We start from the raw sequence: 23,624 nt of genomic DNA on the forward strand, positions 1-23,624 counted from the left end.
GCCCTCCCTTCCCAGCACTTGTCTGCACTTACCTTTGTAGTTGCCACCAGGTGACCTATGTATTATTTTTTTGGGCTACTTCCCCTGTACTGGACTCCCGCCCACCCTTCCCCTTGGACTTTTCCCATTCCCCCTACCCCTGCACTTGCATGATCTCAATGACACCTGGCCTTTTAGTACCGTTCTCTGTGTTCCCTTGTTCCCCCCTCCCTGCCTCATTGCGCCTTGGAATACTTGTGTATGGCCCATATCATGTCATATGTCATATGTGTGCCTTTTGGTCACACAGGATAGCTTGTGTTTAAGTAGCTAGGGATGCAGACGATGTGGCACTTCCATGGCAACTATCTCAGTGTGGTAGGGTTGTGACACTTGACTGTCTCTTTGTCATCATCGATTGTCACCTGGTATGTGCCAGGCCTGTGTGCACTTAGCAGGGGTGGGAGTTTAGGTGAAAAATGTGGCCACAAGCTGGGTCCGGGCTTCCTCGCCACGTGCCCTGTCCCCTCCCATGTGCAGCGCCTGTGCCTGTGGTTGGGGATGTGGGGGCACCACCATGTCCACCGGGACACCCTGCCGTGTTGCAACATTGTGCAGGACACATGCTGCCACAATGATCCTGCACACTACTGGTGGTGCACAGAGTAGTTGCCCACCAGAGCGGTCAAGGGAGCGGAAACGTGACTTGAGCACTCCAAATGTGCGCTCCACTATGCCCCTGGTTGCAATATGAGCGGCGTTGTATCTTACCTGGGGTGCTGTGGTGGGGTTCCGGATTGGCGTCATCATGTGGTTGCTCAGAGGGTAGGCACTGTCCCCTGGGGAGGTGATAATAGTTGAGATTATTAGGGTTTGGATATTTGTCTGTGTGTGACTTGCATGCATGTGCAAGGGCATTTGTACTGACCTAGGAGCCATGTGTCGCCATGCTGCCCAGCTTCCAGGGCCCGGCTCAGGGCGGACATTCTGTATATGAAACTGTCATGGGTGGAGCCAGGGTAGTTTGCATAGACAGAGGTGATGATTCCCTTTGCATCACATACAACCTGTACATTGATGGAATGCCAGTGCTTGCGGTTTCGGTAGATGTGCTCAATGGCCCTAGGTGGACGTAGGACCACATGGGTACAATCTATGGCACCGAGCACTTTGGGGAAGTGTGCCAACATGAAAAAATCCAGGACAACGGCCTGCCTTTCTGCGGGTGTTCTGGGCATGTATATGTGCCTGCGGACTGAGGGGTGCGCTGTCATGATTGCCAGTACCTGGTGTAGGCAGCGTGACTGCGTGGCCTGTGAGACCCCCCCACTATGGCAGTGGTCCGCTGAAATGACCCAGTGGCCAAAAAATGCAGGACATTGAGCAGCTTCTCCAAGGGGCTCAATGCTTGGGAGCAAAGGGTGGGGGATGTGAGGTCATCTTCCCACTCCCTGACCAGGTCTAGGATGATATGGGGTGGAAACCTATACCTGCCGTAGACCTGGTTGTCAGGCATCCCAAAAAGGCTTGTCCGTGGTGCGAAAATGCGTGCCCTGGCTATTCTCCTCCTCCTGCGGTGTCCCACGATCAGTGCAGCGACAAATGGGGCATTCATCGTAGCTGTATATACGCGTTTGTTGTTTGCGCGCACTTTTATGCTGTGCGCGGGGACGCCTCCGCCTGCCTTCGTGTGTGCGGACGCGTTGACGCTTGTGCACGTCTTTTGCCGTGCACGGGTTTCCCGTATTCGGATACGTGGTAAGACTGTAGGTCCGAGTGTCATCGCGTGTGATCTGAGGGGAGTGAGCGTACACGTGATTGGCCTGGGTACGTGTGTTTCAGGGTGCGCGGGAAGTTCCACACGCGATTAGCCTGGGTACGTGTATTCCGGGGTGCCGGGAACTTTCACACACGATTGGTGGAAATCCACGTGTGTTCTGTCATCACGTGCAATGAGGGAAACACCTGCGTGCGTCACGTCACAGACGCACTCACGCGCTAAGGGCCTTTGGTCCAATGAAATCGCATATGCGTGCAGCCGTGCATACGCGTTAAGGGCCTTTCCTCGTATTACACGCGGACGTGCAGTTTTCCACGCGCGCTTACGCGCATGGGCCCTTTCCTCGTATTACACGCGGACGTGCAGTTTTCCATGCGCGGTGAAATGCCCATGCACGTCTGTACGCGTCACGTCACAGGGGCGCTTGAGGGGCCTTCTGTCCAATGAAAATGCGTGTGCGTGCAGACGCGCTTACGCGCTAAGGGCCTTTCCTTGAATTACACGCTGATGTGCAGATTTTTCACGTGCCAAATCACTCCGTATCAAGCTGGCCACGCGTAAGCACACGGAAGACCACGCTCCTGCCCAGAAGGCCGAACTACTGCCCCCAGAGCCCCGAGCACGCTCCCACCTGCCATTTGCTGCTGCCTGACTGCCTGCTGCCCACGTGCCCTGCCATTTGCTGCTTGCACATCAGCCAGAGGTTCTGTTGCTGTGACCACTCCTGCTGGAACCAAAGACTCCCGACTGGGATTCCATCACTCTACAGCCCAGCCCCAGGACCCAGTTGCCCACCCACTCCTGCCTCTGGGGTTGTCATGTCGGGGCAAACACCATATGAGACCACTGACAACCCCCGGCCAGAGAGGCAGAGGGGCACCAGCTTCAGTGCCACCGAAGTTGGTGTCCTGGTGGAGCAAGTCCTGGGGCAGTATGATGCCCTCTTCGGAAGTTCCCACGCCGACAAGGAAGGACAGACTCGGATCTGGACTGACATCGTGACTGCCATCAACGTGGAGGGGGTGGCAGTCCGCGACTTACAACATGTCAAGAAGCGCTGGGAGGACTTCAGGTCCAGGACCCTGAACAAGGCCCGGCGCCTCTTGAAGGCAGCGGATGCCAAGGGGCGCCGGGGCCACTTGTCGGAAGAACAGATGAGGGTCCTGGAACGCATATCCCCAGCACTCCACGTCCAGGTCCTTGAGAGGCAGACCCGTCTGGAGTCGAGCGGTGAGTGTACATGCATCCTGATTGTGAGCAGTGCGTGTGGTGATTATTCAGTAGTGTGCAGGTTGCACATCTGTTTGTATGGGGTCGAGTATGGGTGGGGGAGTACAGGGCCGTGGGGCTGACACATGCGAGGGCTGGAATGTGTGAGACATGGATGGTGCTTGTGTGTGTAGGCTTGCATGCCAAATGCAGTTGTGTGGGCACACATGTTTGGATGAATGTGTATGTAAGTAGACATGTCCGTGATGTCACGCATGTAAGTTGTTTTCGGCTGCATGTATCAGCACTGTGTACATGTGCATGTGTGTGTATTTGATAAGGGTCCAACAGTGATGCATCATGGATGCATGTGACAGCGGTATGTGGAAGCCTGATTGGCAGATGTGACATGGATGCCCGTCTGAACACTGCGACACTTGGCAGAGGTGTACACATGCATGCAAGTGTGGTGGTGTGTGTACATGTGTGGTGCACTTCCTGTGTTGCATGTGATGTCTGGCTCACCTTTGGCTGCTCATGCTGTAGTATGTGTATGGATGGTGGTGGCAGTTGCGATATGGCTGTGGTATGGCTCATGTGTGCGAGTTGTAATGACATGTGTGTTGGGGATTGTGATGACATGTCTGAGGTTTGCCAATGCTACTCATGTACAACTGTCATGTGTGTATGTGTCCATTGTACAGTGCCCTGATGCCTGTGTTTTGTTTCTCCCTGTCTGCAGCGTCAACTGATGAAGAGGGCGGAGAAGGTGCTGTGGAGCACAGTGGCGGGGATCCCACCGCCAGCCGGAGATGCAAGGCCCGGCTCCCCTCCCATGTTGTGATCTTGTCGGGGAGTGAGGAGTCCGGTGCCACGTCCCAGGCTGCAGCTGCCGGGGGGAGGTCCAAGAGGTGGAGGTTGGAGTTGGACTCCTCGGCAGCAGAAGGGGCAGCTGGGACCCCACAGGGCCCAACAGGGGAAGATGGCACGGAGTCATCCAGGTTGGTGGGGGGTTTGGTGGAGGAGGAGGCCGTGCAAGCACCAGAGACGGGGTCTGGAGGTGGGGATCCCACTGGTGCTAGTGGTGCAGTGCAGGACCAGGGACAGGAGGCAGCACAGGCCGCCACGGAGGTGCCTGTGTGCAATCCTGTCCCTGATCCTGTCCCTGCATCATCTTGCACCAGCAGGGATGCCTACGTCCAGACCCATTTTCAGGCAGGGGATGAGCTCACGTGAACTGGCCTTCCTCTGCCTGCGGACGTGGCTATCCAGGTCTGGGTTGCGCCTGTCCTGGCTGGTGTGGCGTTGCGTCAACGGGCCATGCGAGGTGACCTGCAGTCTTTTCATGAAGAGACTGCACGTCATCTCGAATGGCTCGTTAACCACGTCAGCCTGCTGGGACAGGTCACCCAGGCCGGATTCCTCCGTCTGATGGGGCTTGCTACGACCCCTCCTCAACTGGACCCCCTACGCGCCAGTCGTCCTCCGTGCCATCTTCCCACCCATCAGTCACCTGGGTGCCCTGTGGAGCTGTCTCTGACGGTGCGGCCAGGCTGGTGGAGGAGGCATCCCTGCCACAGTCGGGAGTCGGACGTCCAGCAGGGGTGGCCACATCTACGACTGCACCCCAGCCAGCAGAGGATGTGCAGGCAGCAGGAGGCAGTGCACGGGCAGAGGCACAGCAGCAGCAGCAACGTGGTGGGAGCCATGAAGGCTCGGGGCCTTCAACATCGGAGGGGCAGGCATCGGCCGGAGGGCAGGAGGACCCAGGACAGAGAGTGTCTTCCATGTGGCAGCGGTTGGGCCACGCCATAGATGCGGAGCGGCAGCGGGCGGAAGAGGCACGGCTCACAATGGTCAGCGCGGAGAACTCCATGCGGAGGGCCCTGAGGCGGGCCGAGTGCCTCGAGTCAATCCGCAGGGGTTTGGAGGTGGAGATGTCGACGGCCCTGCGGACCCTCGGGTTCTTGGAGGAAGACTGCCTACGGGACATTGAGGAGGAGTTCAATGATGCCCTGGCCCGGGACATCCACAAGTGAGCCGTGAAACTAGCCCGCTGCCCTTGTACATAGTTGTGTAGGTATTGTTAGGTTTCATTTTTGTTTTGATTTTACTTGGACCTTTCGGACATTGGCCACATTTTTGTATATAGTTTATTTTATTAGTTAGTGTAGTGAGATAGGTTTCCTTTCTTTTGTTGGGATAATGGACCCTGGCTTGTTCCCATGTACATAGTTCACTGTTGGATTGTATTTTTTTTTCACTTTTTAACCATGGAGCAATGGCTTTATTTTTTATTTCCTGTTGGATTTTGTTTTGTGGACATTGACTTTGGAGAACATTACTTTGGAATTTTATTTTTGGTTTTGCTTTTTTTCACGGACATGGTTCTTTTAATTTTTGTACATTCACATTTCTGTTTATTCATTTTTTATTCTATTTATGTTTCCTTTAATACATATTTTTTTTGGTGAACTTCAATGTGTGGTATCTCATTGGTTTCATGCATTTCATGATATGTGTTTTGAGATTCACTGACACCCATTGGGTGTATGTGAGGGAGATGTGTTTGTTTCGGAACTTGCAATTGGTGTTCTGTGATGTAATTGCAAATTATGAGTGGGTGGATGCAATACTCGGGTGGGTGTTTTGCATTTGGAGGCTGACCATAGGGACCAGGGATCTAGATTGTGATGACATGTTGGCTGGGGAACATGAGTTGCACATGGGTGGGGGCCTGCTGGCAGGTGCCCCACAGTGGTGGGGGTGGGGGGGTGGGGAACATGAGTTGGACATGGGTGGGGGCGTGCTGGCAGGTGCCCCACAGTGCTGGCGGGTGGGGGTGGTGGTAGACATGGGTGGGGGCCTGGTGGAGGCTGCCCCTGCACTGCTGGGGGGGTGGGGGTGGTGGGAGACATGGGTGGGGGCCTGGTGGAGGATGCCCTTGGTGGATGGGGGGTGGGGGTGGTGGGAGACATGGGTGGGGGTGGTGGGAGACATGGGTGGGGGCCTGGTGGTGGGTGCCCCTGCACTGCTGGGGGGTGGGGGTGGTGGGAGACATGGGTGGGGGCCTGGTGGAGGGTGCCCCACAGTGCTGGGGGGTGGGGGTGCTGGGAGACATGGTGGGGGCCTGGTGGAAGCTGCCCCTGCACTGCTGGGGGGGTGGGGGTGGTGGGAGACATGGGTGGGGGCCTGGTGGAGGCTGCCTCTGGTGGCTGGGGGGTGGGGGTGGTGGGGAACATGAGTTGGACATGGGTGTGGGCCTGCTGGCAGGTGCCCCACAGTGCTGGGGGGTGGGGGTGGTGGGGAACATGAGTTGGACATGGGTGGGGGCCTGCTGGCAGGTGCCCCACAGTGCTGGGGGGTGGGGGTGGTGGGAGACATGGGTGGGGGCCTGGTGGTGGGTGCCCCTGCACTGCTGGCGGGTGGGGGTGCTGGGGAACATGAGTTGGACATGGGTGGGGGCCTGCTGGCAGGTGCCCCACAGTGCTGGGGGGTGGGGGTGGTGGGGAACATGAGTTGGACATGGGTGGGGGCCTGCTGGCAGGTGCCCCACAGTGCTGGGGGGTGGGGGGGTGGGAGACATGGGTGGGGGCCTGGTGGAGGATGCCCCTGGGGGGTGGGGGTGGGGGTGCTGGGAGACATGAGTGGGGGCATGGTGGAGGCTGCCCCTGGTGGCTGGGGGGTGGGGGTGCTGGGAGACATGGGTGGGGGCCTGGTGGAGGCTGCCCCTGGTGACTGGGGGGGTGGGGGTGCTGGGAGACATGGGTGGGGGCCTGGTGGTGGGTGCCACTGCACTGCTGGGGGGTGGGGGTGCTGGGGAACATGAGTTGGACATGGGTGGGGGCCTGCTGGCAGGTGCCCCACAGTGCTGGGGGGTGGGGGTGGTGGGGAACATGAGTTGGACATGGGTGGGGGCCTGCTGGCAGGTGCCCCACAGTGCTGGGGGTGGGGGTGCTGGGGAACATGAGTTGGACATGGGCGGGGGCCTGCTGGCGGGTGCCCCACAGTGCTGGGGGGTGGGGGTGGTGGGAGACATGGGTGGGGGCCTGGTGGAGGCTGCCCCTGCACAGCTGGGGGTGTGGGGGTGGTGGGAGACATGGGTGGGGGCCTGGTGGAGGCTGCCCCTGGGGGTGGGGGGTGGGGGTGGTGGGAGACATGGGTGGGGGCCTGGTGGAGGCTGCCCCTGGTGGCTGGGGGGGTGGGGGTGGTGGGAGACATGGGTGGGGGCCTGGTGGAGGCTGCCCCTGGTGGATGGGGGGTGGGGGTGGTGGGAGACATGGGTGGGGGCCTGGTGGTGGGTGCCCCTGCACTGCTGGGGGGTGGGGGTGGTGGGAGACATGGGTGGGGGCCTGGTGGAGACTGCCCCTGGTGGCTGGGGGTTGGGGGTGGTGGGGAACATGAGTTGGACATGGGTGGGGGCCTGCTGGCAGGTGGCCCACAGTGCTGGGGGGTGTGGGTGGTGGGAGACATGGGTGGGGGCCTGGTGAGGCTGCCCCTGGTGGCTGGGGGTGGGGGTGGTGGGAGACATGGGTGGGGGCCTGGTGGTGGGTGCCCCTGCACTGCTGGGGGGTGGGAGTGGTGGGAGACATGGGTGGGGGCCTGGTGGAGGGTGCCCCACAGTGCTGGGGGGTGGGGGTGCTGGGAGACATGGGTGGGGGCCTGGTGGAGGCTGCCCCTGCACTGCTGGGGGGGTGGGGTGGTGGGAGACATGGGTGGGGGCCTGGTGGAGGCTGCCCCTGGTGGCTGGGGGGTGGGGGTGGTGGGGAACATGAGTTGGACATGGGTGGGGGCCTGCTGGCAGGTGCCCCACAGTGCTGGGGGGTGGGGGTGGTGGGGAACATGAGTTGGACATGGGTGGGGGCCTGCTGGCAGGTGCCCCACAGTGCTGGGGGGTGGGGGTGGTGGGAGACATGGGTGGGGGCCTGGTGGTGGGTGCCCCTGCACTGCTGGTGGGTGGGGGTGCTGGGGAACATGAGTTGGACATGGGTGGGGGCCTGCTGGCAGGTGCCCCACAGTGCTGGGGGGTGGGGGTGGTGGGGAACATGAGTTGGACATGGGTGGGGGCCTGCTGGCAGGTGCCCCACAGTGCTGGGGGGTGGGGGTGGTGGGAGACATGGGTGGGGGCCTGGTGGTGGGTTCCCCTGCACTGCTGGCGGGTGGGGGTGCTGGGGAACATGAGTTGGACATGGGTGGGGGCCTGCTGGCAGGTGCCCCTCAGTGCTGGGGGGTGGGGGTGGTGGGGAACATGAGTTGGACATGGGTGGGGGCCTCCTGGCAGGTGCCTCACAGTGCTGGGGGGTGGGGGTGGAGGGAGACATGGGTGGGGGCCTGGTGGAGGATGCCCCTGCACTGCTGGGGGGGTGGGGGTGGTGGGAGACATGGGTGGGGGCCTGGTGGAGGCTGCCCCTGGGGGGTGGGGGTGGGGGTGCTGGGAGACATGGGTGGGGGCCTGGTGGAGGCTGCCCCTGGTGGCTGTGGGGTGGGGGTGCTGGGAGACATGGGTGGGGGCCTGGTGGAGGCTGCCCCTGGTGACTGGGGGGGTGGGGGTGCTGGGAGAAATGGGTGGGGGCCTGGTGGTGGGTGCCACTGCACTGCTGGGTGGTGGGGGTGCTGGGGAACATGAGTTGGACATGGGTGGGGGCCTGCTGGCAGGTGCTCCACAGTGCTGGGGGTGGGGGTGGTGGGGAACATGAGTTGGACATGGGTGGGGGCCTGCTGGCAGGTGCCCCACAGTGCTGGGGGTGGCGGTCCTGGGGAACATGAGTTGGACATGGGTGAGGGCCTGCTGGCGGGTGCCCCACAGTGCTGGGGGGTGGGGGTGGTGGGAGACATGGGTGGGGGCCTGGTGGAGGCTGCCCCTGGTGGCTGGGGGGTGGGGGTGGTGGGGAACATGAGTTGGACATGGGTGGGGGCCTGCTGGCAGGTGGCCCACAGTGCTGGGGGGTGGGGGTGGTGGGAGACATGGGTGGGGGCCTGGTGGAGGCTGCCCCTGGTGGCTGGGGGGTGGGGGTGGTAGGGAACGTGAGTTGGACATGGGTGGGGGCCTGCTGGCAGGTGCCCCACAGTGCTGGGGGGTGGGGGTGGTGGGAGACATGGGTGGGGCCTGGTGGAGGCTGCCCCTGCACTGCTGGGGGGTGGGGGTGGTGGGAGACATGGGTGGGGGCCTGGTGGAGGCTGCCCCTGGTGACTGGGGGGTGGGGGTGCTGGGAGACATGGGTGGGGGCCTGGTGGTGGGTGCCCCTGGTGGCTGGGGGTGGTGGTGGTGGGAGACATGGGTGGGGGCCTAGTGGTGGGTGCCCCTGAACTGCTGGGGCGTGGGGGTGCTGGGGAACATGAGTTGGACAAGGGTGGAACCTGCTGGCAGGTGCCCCACCGTGCTGGGGGGTGGGGGTGGTGGGGAACATGAGTTGGACATGGGTGGGGGCCTGCTGGCAGGTGCCCCACAGTGCTGGGGGGTGGGGGTGGTGGGAGACATGGGTGGGGGCCTGGTGGAGGCTGCCCCTGCACAGCTGGGGGTGTGGGGGTGGTGGGAGACATGGGTGGGGGCCTGGTGGAGGCTGCCCCTGGGGGTGGGGGGTGGGGGTGGTGGGAGACATGGGTGGGGGCCTGGTGGAGGCTGCCCCTGGTGGCTGGGGGGGTGGGGGTGGTGGGAGACATGGGTGGGGGCCTGGTGGAGGCTGCCCCTGGTGGATGGGGGGTGGGGGTGGTGGGAGACATGGGTGGGGGCCTGGTGGTGGGTGCCCCTGCACTGCTGGGGGGTGGGGGTGGTGGGAGACATGGGTGGGGGCCTGGTGGAGGGTGCCCCACAGTGCTGGGGGGTGGGGGTGCTGGGAGACATGGTGGGGGCCTGGTGGAAGCTGCCCCTGCACTGCTGGGGGGCTGGGGGTGGTGGGAGACATGGGTGGGGGCCTGGTGGAGGCTGCCTCTGGTGGCTGGGGGGTGGGGGTGGTGTGAAACATGAGTTGGACATGGGTGTGGGCCTGCTGGCAGGCGCCCCACAGTGCTGGTGGGTGGGGGTGGTGGGGAACATGAGTTGGACATGGGTGGGGGCCTGCTGGCAGGTGCCCACAGTGCTGGGGGGTGGGGGTGGTGGGAGACATGGGTGGGGGCCTGGTGGTGGGTGCCCCTGCACTGCTGGCAGGTGGGGGTGCTGGGGAACATGAGTTGGACATGGGTGGGGGCCTGCTGGCAGGTGCCCCACAGTGCTGGGGGGTGGGGGTGGTGGGGAACATGAGTTGGACCTGGGTGGGGGCCTGCTGGCAGGTGCCCCACAGTGCTGGGGGGTGTGGGGGGTATTAGACATGGGTGGGGGCCTGGTGGAGGATGCCCCTGCACTGCTGGGGGGGTGGGGGTGGTGGGAGACATGGGTGGGGGCCTGGTGGAGGCTGCCCCTGGGGGGTGGGGGGTGGGGGTGCTGGGAGACATGAGTGGGGGCATGGTGGAGGCTGCCCCTGTTGGCTGGGGGGTGGGGGTGCTGGGAGACATGGGTGGGGGCCTGGTGGAGGCTGCCCCTGGTGACTGGGGGGGTGGGGGTGCTGGGAGACATGGGTGGGGGCCTGGTGGTGGGTTCCACTGCACTGCTGGGGGGTGGGGGTGCTGGGGGACATGAGTTGGACATGGGTGGGGGCCTGCTGGCAGGTGCCCCACAGTGCTGGGGGTGGGGGTGATGGGGAACATGAGTTGGACATGGGTGGGGGCCTGCTGGCGGGTGCCCCACAGTGCTGGGGGGTGGGGGTGGTGGGAGACATGGGTGGGGGCCTGGTGGAGGCTGCCCCTGGTGGCTGGGGGTTGGGGGTGGTGGGGAACATGAGTTGGACATGGGTGGGGGCCTGCTGGCAGGTGGCCCACAGTGCTGGGGGGTGGGGGTGGTGGGAGACATGGGTGGGGGCCTGGTGAGGCTGCCCCTGGTGGCTGGGGGTGGGGGTGGTGGGAGACATGGGTGGGGGCCTGGTGGTGGGTGCCCCTGCACTGCTGGGGGGTGGGAGTGGTGGGAGACATGGGTGGGGGCCTGGTGGAGGGTGCCCCACAGTTCTGGGGGGTGGGGGTGCTGGGAGACATGGGTGGGGGCCTGGTGGAGGCTGCCCCTGCACTGCTGGGGGGTGGGGGTGGTGGGAGACATGGGTGGGGGCCTGGTGGAGGCTGCCCCTGGTGGCTGGGGGGTGGGGGTGGTGGGGAACATGAGTTGGACATGGGTGGGGGCCTGCTGGCAGGTGCCCCACAGTGCTGGGGGGTGGGGGTGGTGGGGAACATGAGTTGGACATGGGTGGGGGCCTGCTGGCAGGTGCCCCACAGTGCTGGGGGGTGGGGGTGGTGGGAGACATGGGTGGGGGCCTGGTGGTGGGTGCCCCTGCACTGCTGGCGGGTGGGGGTGCTGGGGAACATGAGTTGGACATGGGTGGGGGCCTGCTGGCAGGTGCCCCACAGTGCTGGGGGGTGGGGGTGGTGGGGAACATGAGTTGGACATGGGTGGGGGCCTGCTGGCAGGTGCCCCACAGTGCTGGGGGGTGGGGGTGGTGGGAGACATGGGTGGGGGCCTGGTGGTGGGTTCCCCTGCACTGCTAGCGGGTGGGGGTGCTGGGGAACATGAGTTGGACATGGGTGGGGGCCTGCTGGCAGGTGCCCCTCAGTGCTGGGGGGTGGGGGTGGTGGGGAACATGAGTTGGACATGGGTGTGGGCCTCCTGGCAGGTGCCCCACAGTGCTGGGGGGTGGGGGTGGAGGGAGACATGGGTGGGGGCCTGGTGGAGGATGCCCCTGCACTGCTGGTGGGGTGGGGGTGGTGGGAGACATGGGTGGGGGCCTGGTGGAGGCTGCCCCTGGGGGGTGGGGGTGCTGGGAGACATGGGTGGGATCCTGGTGGAGGCTGCCCCTGATGGCTGGGGGGTGGGGGTGCTGGGAGACATGGGTGGGGGCCTGGTGGAGGCTGCCCCTGGTGACTGGGGGGTGGGGGTGCTGGGAGAAATGGGTGGGGGCCTGGTGGTGGGTGCCACTGCACTGCTGGGGGGTGGGGGTGCTGGGGAACATGAGTTGGACATTGGTGGGGGCCTGCTGGCAGGTGCTCCACAGTGCTGGGGGTGGGGGTGGTGGGGAACATGAGTTGGACATGGGTGGGGGCCTGCTGGCAGGTGCCCCACAGTGCTGGGGGTGGCGGTGCTGGGGAACATGAGTTGGACATGGGTGAGGGCCTGCTGGCGGGTGCCCCACAGTGCTGAGGGGTGGGGGTGGTGGGAGACATGGGTGGGGGCCTGGTGGAGGCTGCCCCTGGTGGCTGGGGGGTGGGGGTGGTGGGGAACATGAGTTGGACATGGGTGGGGGCCTGCTGGCAGGTGGCCCACAGTGCTGGGGAGTGGGGGTGGTGGGAGACATGGGTGGGGGTCTGGTGGAGGCTGCCCCTGGTGGCTGGGGGGTGGGGGTGGTGGGGAACGTGAGTTGGACATGGGTGGGGGCCTGCTGGCAGGTGCCCCACAGTGCTGGGGGGTGGGGGTGGTGGGAGACATGGGTGGGGCCTGGTGGAGGCTGCCCCTGCACTGCTGGGGGGTGGGGGTGGTGGGAGACATGGGTGGGGGCCTGGTGGAGGCTGCCCCTGGTGACTGGGGGGGTGGGGGTGCTGGGAGACATGGGTGGGGGCCTGGTGGTGGGTGCCCCTGGTGGCTGGGGGGTGGTGGTGGTTTGAGACATGGGTGGGGGCCTAGTGGTGGGTGCCCCTGAACTGCTGGGGGGTGGGGGTGCTGGGGAACATGAGTTGGACAAGGGTGGGGACCTGCTGGCAGGTGCCCCACAGTGCTGGGGGGTGTGGGTGGTGGGGAACATGAGTTGGACATGGGTGGGGGCCTGCTGGCAGGTGCACCACAGTGCTGGGGGGTGGGGGTGGTGGGAGACATGGGTGGGGGCCTGGTGGTGGGTGCCCCTGCACTGCTGGGGGGTGGGGGTGCTGGGGAACATGAGTTGGACATGGGTGGGGGCCTGCTGGCAGGTGCCCCACAGTGCTGGGGGGTGGGGGTGGTGGGGAACATGAGTTGGACATGGGTGGGGGCCTGCTGGCAGGTGCCCCACAGTGCTGTGGGGTGGGGGTGGTGGGAGACATGGGTGGGGGCCTGGTGGAGGCTGCCCCTGGGGGTGGGGGGTGGGGGTGGTGGGAGACATGGGTGGGGGCCTGGTGGAGGCTGCCCCTGGTGGCTGGGGGGTGGGGGTGCTGGGAGACATGGGTGAGGGCCTGGTGGTGGCTGCCCCTGGTGACTGGGGGGGGTGGGGGTGCTGGGAGACATGGGTGGTCTGGTGGTGGGTGCCCCTGGTGGCTGGGGGGTGGGGGTATTGGGAGACATGGGTGGGGGCCTGGTGGTGGGTGCCCCTGCACTGCTGGGGGGTGGGGGTGCTGGGGAACATGAGTTGGACATGGGTGGGGGCCTGCTGGCAGGTGCCCCACAGTGCTGGGGGGTGGGGGTGGTGGGGAACATGAGTTGGACATGGGTGGGGGCCTGCTGGCAGGTGCCCCACAGTGCTGGGGAGTGGGGGTGGTGGGAGACATGGGTGGGGGTCCGGTGGAGGCTGCCCCTGCACTGCTGGGGGGGTGGGGGTGGTGGGAGACATGGGTGGGGGCCTGGTGGAGGCTGCCCTTGGGGGGTGGGGGGTGGGGGTGCTGGGAGACATGGGTGGGGGCCTGGTGGAGGCTGCCCCTGGTGGCTGGGGGGTGGGGGTGCTGGGAGACATGGGTGGGGGCCTGGTGGAGGCTGCCCCTGGTGACTGGGGGGGTGGGGGTGCTGGTAGACATGGGTGGGGGCCTGGTGGTGCGTGCCCCTGGTGGCTGGGGGTGGGGGTGGTGGGAGACATGGGTGGGGGCCTGGTGGTGGGGGCCCCTGCACTGCTGGGGGGTGCGGGTGCTGGGGAACATGAGTTGGACATGGGTGGGGGCCTGCTGGCAGGTGCCCCACAGTGCTGGGGGGTGGGGGTGGTGGGGAACATGAGTTGGACATGGTTGGGGGCCTGCTGGCAGGTGCCCCACAGTGCTGGGGGGTGGGGGTGCTGGGGAACATGAGTTGGACATGGGTGGGGGCCTGCTGGCGGATGCCCCACAGTGCTGTGGGGTGGTGGTGGTGGGAGACATGGGTGGGGGCCTGGTGGAGGCTGCCCCTGGTGGCTGGGGGGTGGGGGTGGTGGGGAACATGAGTTGGACATGGGTGGGGGCCTGCTGGCAGGTGGCCCACAGTGCTGGGGGGTGGGGGTGGTGGAAGACATGGATGGGGACCTGGTGGAGGCTGCCCCTGGTGGCTGGGGGGTGGGGATGGTGGGGAACATGAGTTGGACATGGGCGGGGGCCTGCTGGCAGGTGCCCCACAGTGCTGGGGGGTGGGGGTGGTGGGAGACATGGGTGGGGGCCTGGTGGAGGCTGCCCCTGCACTGCTGGGGGGTGGGGGTGGTGGGAGACATGGGTGGGGGCCTGGTGGAGGCTGCCCCTGGTGACTGGGGGGAGGGTGGGGGTGCTGGGAGACATGGGTGACATGGGTGGTGGCCTATTGGTGGGTGCCCCTGGTGGCTGGGGGGTGGGGGTGGTGGGAGACATGGGTGGGGGCCTGGTGGTGGGTGCCCCTGCACTGCTGGGGGGGTGGGGGTGCTGGGGAACATGAGTTGGACATGGGTGGGGGCCTGCTGGCAGGTGCCTCACAGTGCTGGGGGGTGGGGGTGGTGGGAGACATGGGTGGGGGCCTGGTGGTGTGTGCCCCTGCACTGCTGGGGGATGGGGGTGCTGGGGAACATGAGTTGGACATGGGTGGGGGCCTGCTGGCAGGTGCCCCACAGTGCTGGGGGGTGGGGGTGGTGGGGAACATGAGTTGGACATGGGTGGGGGCCTGCTGGCAGGTGCCCCACAGTGCTGGGGGGTGGGGGTGGTGGGAGACATGGGTGGGGGCCTGGTGGAGGCTGCCCCTGCACTGCTGGGGGGGTGGGGGTGGTGGGAGACATGGGTGGGGGCCTGGTGGAGGCTGCCCCTGGGGGTGGGGGGTGGGGGTGGTGGGAGATATGGGTGGGGGCCTGGTGGAGGCTGCCCCTGGTGGCTGGGGGGTGGGGGTGCTGGGAGACATGGGTGAGGGCCTGGTGGAGGCTGCCCATGGTGACTGGGGGGGTGGGGGTGCTGGGAGACATGGGGGGGGCTGGTGGTGGGTGCCCCTGGTGGCTGGGGTGTGGGGGTATTGGGAGACATGGGTGGGGGCCTGGTGGTGGGTGCCCCTGCACTGCTGGGGGGTGGGGGTGCTGGGGAACATGAGTTGGACATGGGTGGGGGCCTGCTGGCAGGTGCCCCACAGTGCTGGGGGGTGGGGGTGGTGGGGAACATGAGTTGGACATGGGTGGGGGCCTGCTGGCAGGTGCCCCACAGTGCTGGGGGGTTGGGGTGGTGGGAGACATGGGTGGGGGCCTGGTGGAGGCTGCCCCTGGGGGGTGGGGGGTGGGGGTGCTGGGAGACATGGGTGGGGGCCTGGTGGAGGCTGCCCCTGGTGGCTGGGGGGTGGGGGTGCTGGGAGACATGGGTGGGGGCCTGGTGGAGGCTGCCCCTGGTGACTGGGGGGGTGGGGGTGCTGGGAGACATGGGTGGGGGCCTGGTGGTGGGTGCCCCTGGTGGCTGGGGGGTGGGGGTGGTGGGAGACATGGGTGGGGGCCTGGTGGCTGGGGCCCCTGCACTGCTGGGGGGTGCGGGTGCTGGGGATCATGAGTTGGACATGGGTGGGGGCCTGCTGGCAGGTGCCCCACAGTGCTGGGGGGTGGGGGTGGTGGGGAACATGAGTTGGACATGGTTGGGGGCCTGCTGACAGGTGCCCCACAGTGCTGGGGGGTGGGGGTGCTGGGGAACATGAGTTGGACATGGGTGGGGGCCTGCTGGCGGGTGCCCCACAGTGCTGTGGGGTGGGGGTGGTGGGAGACATGGGTGGGGGCCTGGTGGAAGCTGCCCCTGGTGGCTGGGGGGTGGGGGTGGTGGGGAACATGAGTTGGACATGGGTGGGGGCCTGCTGGCAGGTGGCCCACAGCGCTGGGGGGTGGGGGTGGTGGGAGACATGGATGGGGACCTGGTGGAGGCTGCCCCTGGTGGCTGGGGGGTGGGGATGGTGGGGAACATGAGTTGGACATGGGCGGGGGCCTGCTGGCAGGTGCCCCACAGTGCTGGGGGGTGGGGGTGGTGGGAGACATGGGTGGGGGCCTGGTGGAGGCTGCCCCTGCACTGCTGGGGGGGTGGGGGTGGTGGGAGACATGGGTGGGGGCCTGGTGGAGGCTGCCCCTGGTGACTGGGGGGGTGGGGGTGCTGGGAGACATGGGTGACATGGGTGGTGGCCTATTGGTGGGTGCCCCTGGTGTCTGGGGGGTGGGTTTGGTGGGAGACATGGGTGGGCGCCTGGTGGTGGGTGCCCCTGCACTGCTGGGGGGGTGGGGGTGCTGGGGAACATGAGTTGGACATGGGTGGGGGCCTGCTGGCAGGTGCCTCACAGTGCTGGGGTGTGGGGGTGGTGGGGAACATGAGTTGGACATGGGTGGGGGCCTGCTGGCAGGTGCCCCACAGTGCTGGGGGGTGGGGGTGGTGGGAGACATGGGTGGGGGCCTGGTGGAGGCTGCCCCTGCACTGCTGGGGGGGTGGGGGTGGTGGGAGACATGGGTGGGGGCCTGGTGGAGGCTGCCCCTGGGGGGTGGGGGGTGGGGGTGCTGGGAGACATGGGTGGGGGCCTGGTGAAGGCTGCCCCTGGTGGCTGGGGGGTGGGGGTGCTGGGAGACATGGGTGGGGGCCTGGTGGAGGCTGCCCCTGGTGACTGGGGCGTTGGGGGTGCTGGGAGACATGGGTGGGGGCCTGGTGGTGGGTGCCACTGGTGGCTGGGGGGTGGGGGTGGTGGGAGACATGGGTGGGGGCCTGGTGGTGGGTGCCCCTGCACTGCTGGAGGGTGGGGTGCTGGGGAACATGAGTTGGACATGGGTGGGGGCCTGCTGGCAGGTGCCCCACAGTGCTGGGGGGTGGGGGTGGTGGGGAACATGAGTTGGACATGGGTGGGGGCCTGCTGGCAGGTGCCCCACAGTGCTGGGGTGTGGGGGTGGTGGGGAACATGAGTTGGACATGGGTGGGGGCCTGCTGGCAGGTGCCCCACAGTGCTGGGGGGTGGCGGTGGTGGGAGACATGGGTGGGGGCCTGGTGGTGGGTGCCCCTGCACTGCTGGGGGATGGGGGTGCTGGGGAACATGAGTTGGACATGGGTGGGGGCCTGCTGGCAGGTGCCCCACAGTGCTGGGGGGTGGGGGTGGTGGGGAACATGAGTTGGACATGGGTGGGGGCCTGCTGGCAGGTGCCCCACAGTGCTGGGGGGGTGGTGGTGGTGGGAGACATGGGTGGGGGCCTGGTGGAGGCTGCCCCTGGGGGGTGGGGGGTGGGGGTGCTGGGAGACATGGGTGGGGGCCTGGTGGAGGATGCCCCTGGTGGCTGGGGGGTGGGGGTGGTGGGAGACATGGGTGGGGGCCACGTGGAGGCAGCCCCTGGTGACTGGGGTGTAGGGGGTGCTGGGAGAAATGGGTGGGGGCCTGGTGGTCGGTGCCCCTGGTGGCTGGGGGGTGGGGGTGGTGGGAGACATGGGTGGGGGCCTGGTGGAGGCTGCCCCTGCACTGCTGGGGGGGGTGGGGGTGGTGGGAGACATGGGTGGGGGCCTGGTGGAGGCTGCCCCTGGGGGGTGGGGGGTGGAGGTGCTGGGAGACATGGGTGGGGGCCTGGTGGAGGCTGCCCCTGGTGGCTGGGGGGTGGGGGTGCTGGGAGACATGGGTGGGGGCCTGGTGGAGGCTGCCCCTGGTGACTGGGGAGGTGGGGGTGCTGGGAGACATGGGTGGGGGCCTGGTGGTGGGTGCCCCTGCACTGCTGGGGGGTGGGGGTGGTGGGAGACATGGGTGGGGGCCTGGTGGTGGGTGCCCCACAGTGCTGGCGGTGGGGGTGCTGGGAGACATGGGTTGGGGCCTGGTTGAGGCTGCCCCTGGTGGCTGGGGGGTGTGGGTGCTGGGAGACATGGGTGGGGGCCTGGTGGAGGCTGCCCCTGGTGGCTGGGAGGTGGGGGTGCTGGGAGACATGGGTGGAGGCCTGGTGGAGGGTGCCCCTGGTGACTGGGGGGGTGGGGGTGGTGGGAGACATGGGTGGGGGCCTGGTGGTGGGTGCCCCTAGTGGCTGGGGGGTGGGGGTGCTGGGAGACATGGGTGGGGGCCTGGTGGTGGGTGCCCCAGTACTGCTGGTGGGTGGGGGTGGTGGGGATAATGAGTTGGACATGGGTGGGGGCCTGCTGGCAGGTGCCCCACAGTGCTGGGGGGAGGGGGTGGTGGGGGACATGAGTTGGACATGGGTGCGGGCCTGCTGGCAGGTGCCCCACAGTGCTGGGGGGTGGGGGTGGTGGGAGACATGAGTTGGACATGGGTGGGGGCCTGGTAGAGGCTGCCCCTGCACTGCTGGGGGGTGGGGGTGCTGGGAGACATGGGTGGGGGCCTGGTGGTGGGTGCCCCACAGTGCTGTGGGGGTGGGGGTGGTGGGAGACATGGGTGGGGGCCTGGTGGAGGCTGCCCCTGGTGGCTTCGGGGGTGGGGGTGCTGGGAGACATGGGTGGGGGCCTGGTGGAGGCTGCCCCTGGTGCCTGGGGGGTGGGGGTGGTGGGAGACATTGGTGGGGACCTGGTGGAGGCTGCCCCTGGTGGCTGGGGGGTGGGGGTGGTGGGAGACATGGGCGGGGGCCTGGTGGAGGCTGCACCTGCACTGCTGGGGGGTGAGGGGTGGGAGAAATGGGTGGGGGCCTGCTGGCAGGTGCCCGACAGTGCTGGGGGGTGGGGGTGGTGGGGAACATGAGTTGGACATGGGTGGGGACCTGCTGGCAGGTGTCCCATAGTGCTGTTTAGACATGAGTTGGACATGGGTGGGGGCCTGGTGGAGGCTGCCCCTGCACTGCTGGGGGGTGGGGGGTGGGAGAAATGGGTGGGGGCCTGCTGGCAGGTGCCCAACAGTGCTGGGGGGTGGGTGTGGTGGGGAACATGAGTTGGACATGGGTGGGGGCCTGCTGGCAGGTGCCCCACAGTGGTGGGGGGTGGGGGTGGTGGGAGACATGAGTTGGACATGGGTGGGGGCCTGGTGGAGGCTGCCCCTGCACTGCTGGGGGGTGGGGTGGTGGGAGACATGGGTGGGGGCCTGGTGGTGGGTGCCCCACAGTGCTGGGGTGGTAGGGGTGGTGGGAGAAATGCGTGGGGGCCTGGTGGAGGCTGCCCCTGGTGGCTGGTCGGTGGTGGTGCTGGGAGACATGGGTGGGGGCCTGGTGTAGGCTACCCCCGGATGACTGGGGGGGTGGGGGTGGTGGGAGACATGGGTGGGGGCCTGGTGGAGGCTGCCCCTGGTGGCTGGGGGGTGGGGGTGGTGGGAGACATGGGAGGGGGCCTGGTGGAGGCTGCCCCTGCACTGCTGGGGGGTGGGGGTGGGAGACATGGGTGGGGGCCTGCTGGCAGGTGCCCGACAGTGCTGGGGGGTGGGGGTGGTGGGGAACATGAGTTGGACATGGGTGGGGACCTGCTGGCAGGTGTCCCATAGTGCTGGGGGGTGGGGATGGTGGGAGACATGAGTTGGACATGGGTGGGGGCCTGGTGGAGGCTGCCCCTGCACTGCTGGGGGGTGGGGGTGGGAGACATGGGTGGGGGCCTGCTGGCAGGTGCCCGACAGTGCTGGGGGGTGGGGGTGGTGGGGAACATGAGTTGGACATGGGGGGGGGCTGCTGGCAGGTGCCCCACAGTGCTGGGGGGTGGGGGTGGTGGGAGACATAGGTGGGGGCCTGGTGGAGGCTGCCCCTGCACTGCTGGGGGGGTGGGGGTGCTGGGAGACATGGGTTGGGGCCTGGTTGAGGCTGCCCCTGGTGGCTGGGGGGTGTGGGTGCTGGGAGACATGGGTGGGGGCCTGGTGGAGGCTGCCCCTGGTGGCTGGGGGGTGGGGGTGCTGGGAGACATGGGTGGAGGCCTGGTGGAGGCTGCCCCTGGTGACTAGGGGGGTGGGGGTGGTGGGAGACATGGGTGGGGGCCTGGTGGTGGGTGCCCCTAGTGGCTGGGGGGTGGGGGTGCTCGGAGACATGGGTGGGGGCCTGGTGGTGGGTGCCCCAGTACTGCTGGTGGGTGGGGGTGGTGGGGATAATGAGTTGGACATGGGTGGGGGCCTGCTGGCAGGTGCCCCACAGTGCTGGGGGGTGGGGGTGGTGGGAGACATGAGTTGGACATGGGTGGGGGCCTGGTAGAGGCTGCCCCTGCACTGCTGGGGGGTGGGGGTGCTGGGAGACATGGGTGGGGGCCTGGTGGTGGGTGCCCCACAGTGCTGTGGGGGTGGGGGTGGTGGGAGACATGGGTGGGGGCCTGGTGGAGGCTGCCCCTGGTGGCTTCGGGGGTGGGGGTGCTGGGAGACATGGGTGGGGGCCTGGTGGAGGCTGCCCCTGGTGCCTGGGGGGTGGGGGTGGTGGGAGACATTGGTGGGGACCTGGTGGAGGCTGCCCCTGGTGGCTGGGGGGTGGGGGTGGTGGGAGACATGGGTGGGGGCCTGGTGGAGGCTGCACCTGCACTGCTGGGGGGTGAGGGGTGGGAGAAATGGGTGGGGGCCTGCTGGCAGGTGCCCGACAGTGCTGGGGGGTGGGGGTGGTGGGGAACATGAGTTGGACATGGGTGGGGACCTGCTGGCAGGTGTCCCATAGTGCTGGGGGGTGGGGGTGGTGGGAGACATGAGTTGGACATGGGTGGGGGCCTGGTGGAGGCTGCCCCTGCACTGCTGGGGGGTGGGGGGTGGGAGAAATGGGTGGGGGCCTGCTGGCAGGTGCCCAACAGTGCTGGGGGGTGGGTGTGGTGGGGAACATGAGTTGGACATGGGTGGGGGCCTGCTGGCAGGTGCCCCACAGTGGTGGGGGGTGGGGGTGGTGGGAGACATGAGTTGGACATGGGTGGGGGCCTGGTGGAGGCTGCCCCTGCACTGCTGGGGGGTGGGGTGGTGGGAGACATGGGTGGGGGCCTGGTGGTGGGTGCCCCACAGTGCTGGGGTGGTAGGGGTGGTGGGAGACATGGGTGGGGGCCTGGTGGAGGCTGCCCCTGGTGGCTGGTCGGTGGTGGTGCTGGGAGACATGGGTGGGGGCCTGGTGGAGGCTACCCCTGGTGACTGGGGGGGGTGGGGGTGGTGGGAGACATGGGTGGGGGCCTGGTGGAGGCTGCCCCTGGTGGCTGGGGGGTGGGGGTGGTGGGAGACATGGGAGGGGGCCTGGTGGAGGCTGCCCCTGCACTGCTGGGGGGTGGGGGTGGGAGACATGGGTGGGGGCCTGCTGGCAGGTGCCCGACAGTGCTGGGGGGTGGGGGTGGTGGGGAACATGAGTTGGACATGGGGGGGGCTGCTGGCAGGTGCCCCACAGTGCTGGGGGGTGGGGGTGGTGGGAGACATAGGTGGGGGCCTGGTGGAGGCTGCCCCTGCACTGCTGGGGGGGTGGGGGTGGTGGGAGACATGGGTGGGGCCTAGTGGAGGCTCCCCCTGGGGGGTGGGGGTGGGGGTGCTGGGAGACATGGGTGGGGGCCTGGTGGAGGCTGCCCCTGGTGGCTGGGGGGGGTGGGGGTGCTGGGAGACATGGGTGGGGGCCTGGAGGAGGCTGCCCCTGGTGACTGGGGGGTGGGGGTGCTGGGAGACATGGGTGGGGGCCTGGTGGTGGGTGCCCCTGGTGGCTGGGGGGTTGGGGTGGTGGGAGACATGGGTGGGGGCCTGGTGGTGGGTGCCGCTGTACTGCTGGGGGGTGGGGTGCTGGGGAACATGAGTTGGACATGGGTGGGGGCCTGCTGGCAGGTGCCCCACGGTGCTGGGGGGTGTGGGTGCTGGGGAACATGAGTTGGACATGGGTGGGGGCCTGCTGGCGGGTGCCCCACAGTGCTGGAGGGTGGGGGTGGTGGGAGACATGGGTGGGGGCCTGGTGGAGGCTGCCCCTGGTGGCTGGGGGGTGGTGGTGGTGGGGAACATGAGTTGGACATGGGTGGGGGCCTGCTGGCAGGTGGCCCACAGTGCTGGGGGGTGGGGGTGGTGGGAGACATGGGTGGGGGCCTGGTGGAGGCTGCCCCTGGTGGCTGGGGGGTGGGGGTGGTGGGGAACATGAGTTGGACATGGGTGGGGGCCTGCTGGCAGGTGCCCCACAGTGCTGGGGGGTGGGGGTGGTGGGAGACATGGGTGGGGGCCTGGTGGAGGCTGCCCCTGCACTGCTGGGGGGTGGGGGTGGTGGGAGACATGGGTGGGGGCCTGGTGGAGGCTGCCCCTGGTGACTGGGGGGGTGGGGGTGCTGGGAGACATGGGTGGGGGGCTGGTGGTGGGTGCCCCTGGTGGCTGGGGGGTGGGGGTGGTGGGAGACATGGGTGGGGGCCTGGTGGAGGCTGCCCCTGCACTGCTGGGGGGGTGGGGGTGGTGGGAGACATGGGTGGGGGCCTGGTGGAAGCTCCCCCTGGGGGTGGGGGTGCTGGGAGACATGGGTGGGGGCCTGGTGGAGGCTGCCCCTGGTGGCTGGGGGGGTGGGGGTGCTGGGAGACATGGGTGGGGGCCTGGTGGAGGCTGCCCCTGGTGACTGGGGGGGTGGGGGTGCTGGGAGACATGGGTGGGGGCCTGGTGGTGGGTGCCCCTGGTGGCTGGGGGGTGGGTGTGGTGGGAGACATGGGTGGGGGGCCTGCTGGCAGGTGCCCCACAGTGCTGGGGGGTGGGGGTGCTGGGGAACATGAGTTGGACATGGGTGGGGGCCTGCTGGCGGGTGCCCCACAGTGCTGGGGGGTGGGGGCGGTGGGAGACATGGGTGGGTGCCTGGTGGAGGCTGCCCCTGGTGGCTGGGGGGTGGGCGTGGTGGGGAACATGAGTTGTACATGGGTGGGGGCCTGCTGGCAGGTGCCCCACAGTGCTGGGGGGTGGGGGTGGTGGGAGACGTGGGTGGGGGCCTGGTGGAGGCTGCCCCTGCACTGCTGGGGGTGTGGGGGTGGTGGGAGACATGGGTGGGGTCCTGGTGGAGGCTGCCCCTGCACTGCTGGGGGGGTGGGGGTGGTGGGAGACATGGGTGGGGGCCTGGTGGAGGCTGCCCCTGGTGACTGGGGGGGTGGGGGTGCTGGGAGACATGGGTGGGGGCCTGGTGGTGGGTGCCCCTGGTGGCTGGGGGTGGGGGTGGTGGGAGACATGGGTGGGGGCCTGGTGGTGGGTGCCCCTGCACTGCTGGGGGGTGGGGGTGCTGGGTAACATGAGTTGGACATGGGTGGGGGCCTGCTGGCAGGTGCCCCACAGTGCTGGGGGGTGGGGGTGGTGGGGAACATGAGTTGGACATGGGTGGGGGCCTGCTGGCAGGTGCCCCACAGTGCTGGGGGGTGGGGGTGCTGGGGAACATGAGTTGGACATGGGTGGGGGCCTGCTGGCGGGTGCCCCACAGTGCTGGGGGGTGGGGGCGGTTCGAGACATGGATGGGGGCCTGGTGGAGGCTGCCCCTGGTGGCTGGGGGGTGGGCGTGGTGGGGAACATGAGTTGGACATGGGTGGGGGCCTGCTGGCAGGTGGCCCACAGTGCTGGGGGGTGGGGGTGGTGGGAGACATGGGTGGGGGCCTGGTGGAGGCTGCCCCTGGTGGATGGGGGGTGGGGGTGGTGGGGAACATGAGTTGG

This window comes from Ambystoma mexicanum, chromosome 6p (assembly GCF_040938575.1).
Source record: "Ambystoma mexicanum isolate Mex_15411 chromosome 6p, UKY_AmexF1_1, whole genome shotgun sequence".
In the NCBI taxonomy this organism is placed as follows: Eukaryota; Metazoa; Chordata; class Amphibia; order Caudata; family Ambystomatidae; genus Ambystoma; species Ambystoma mexicanum.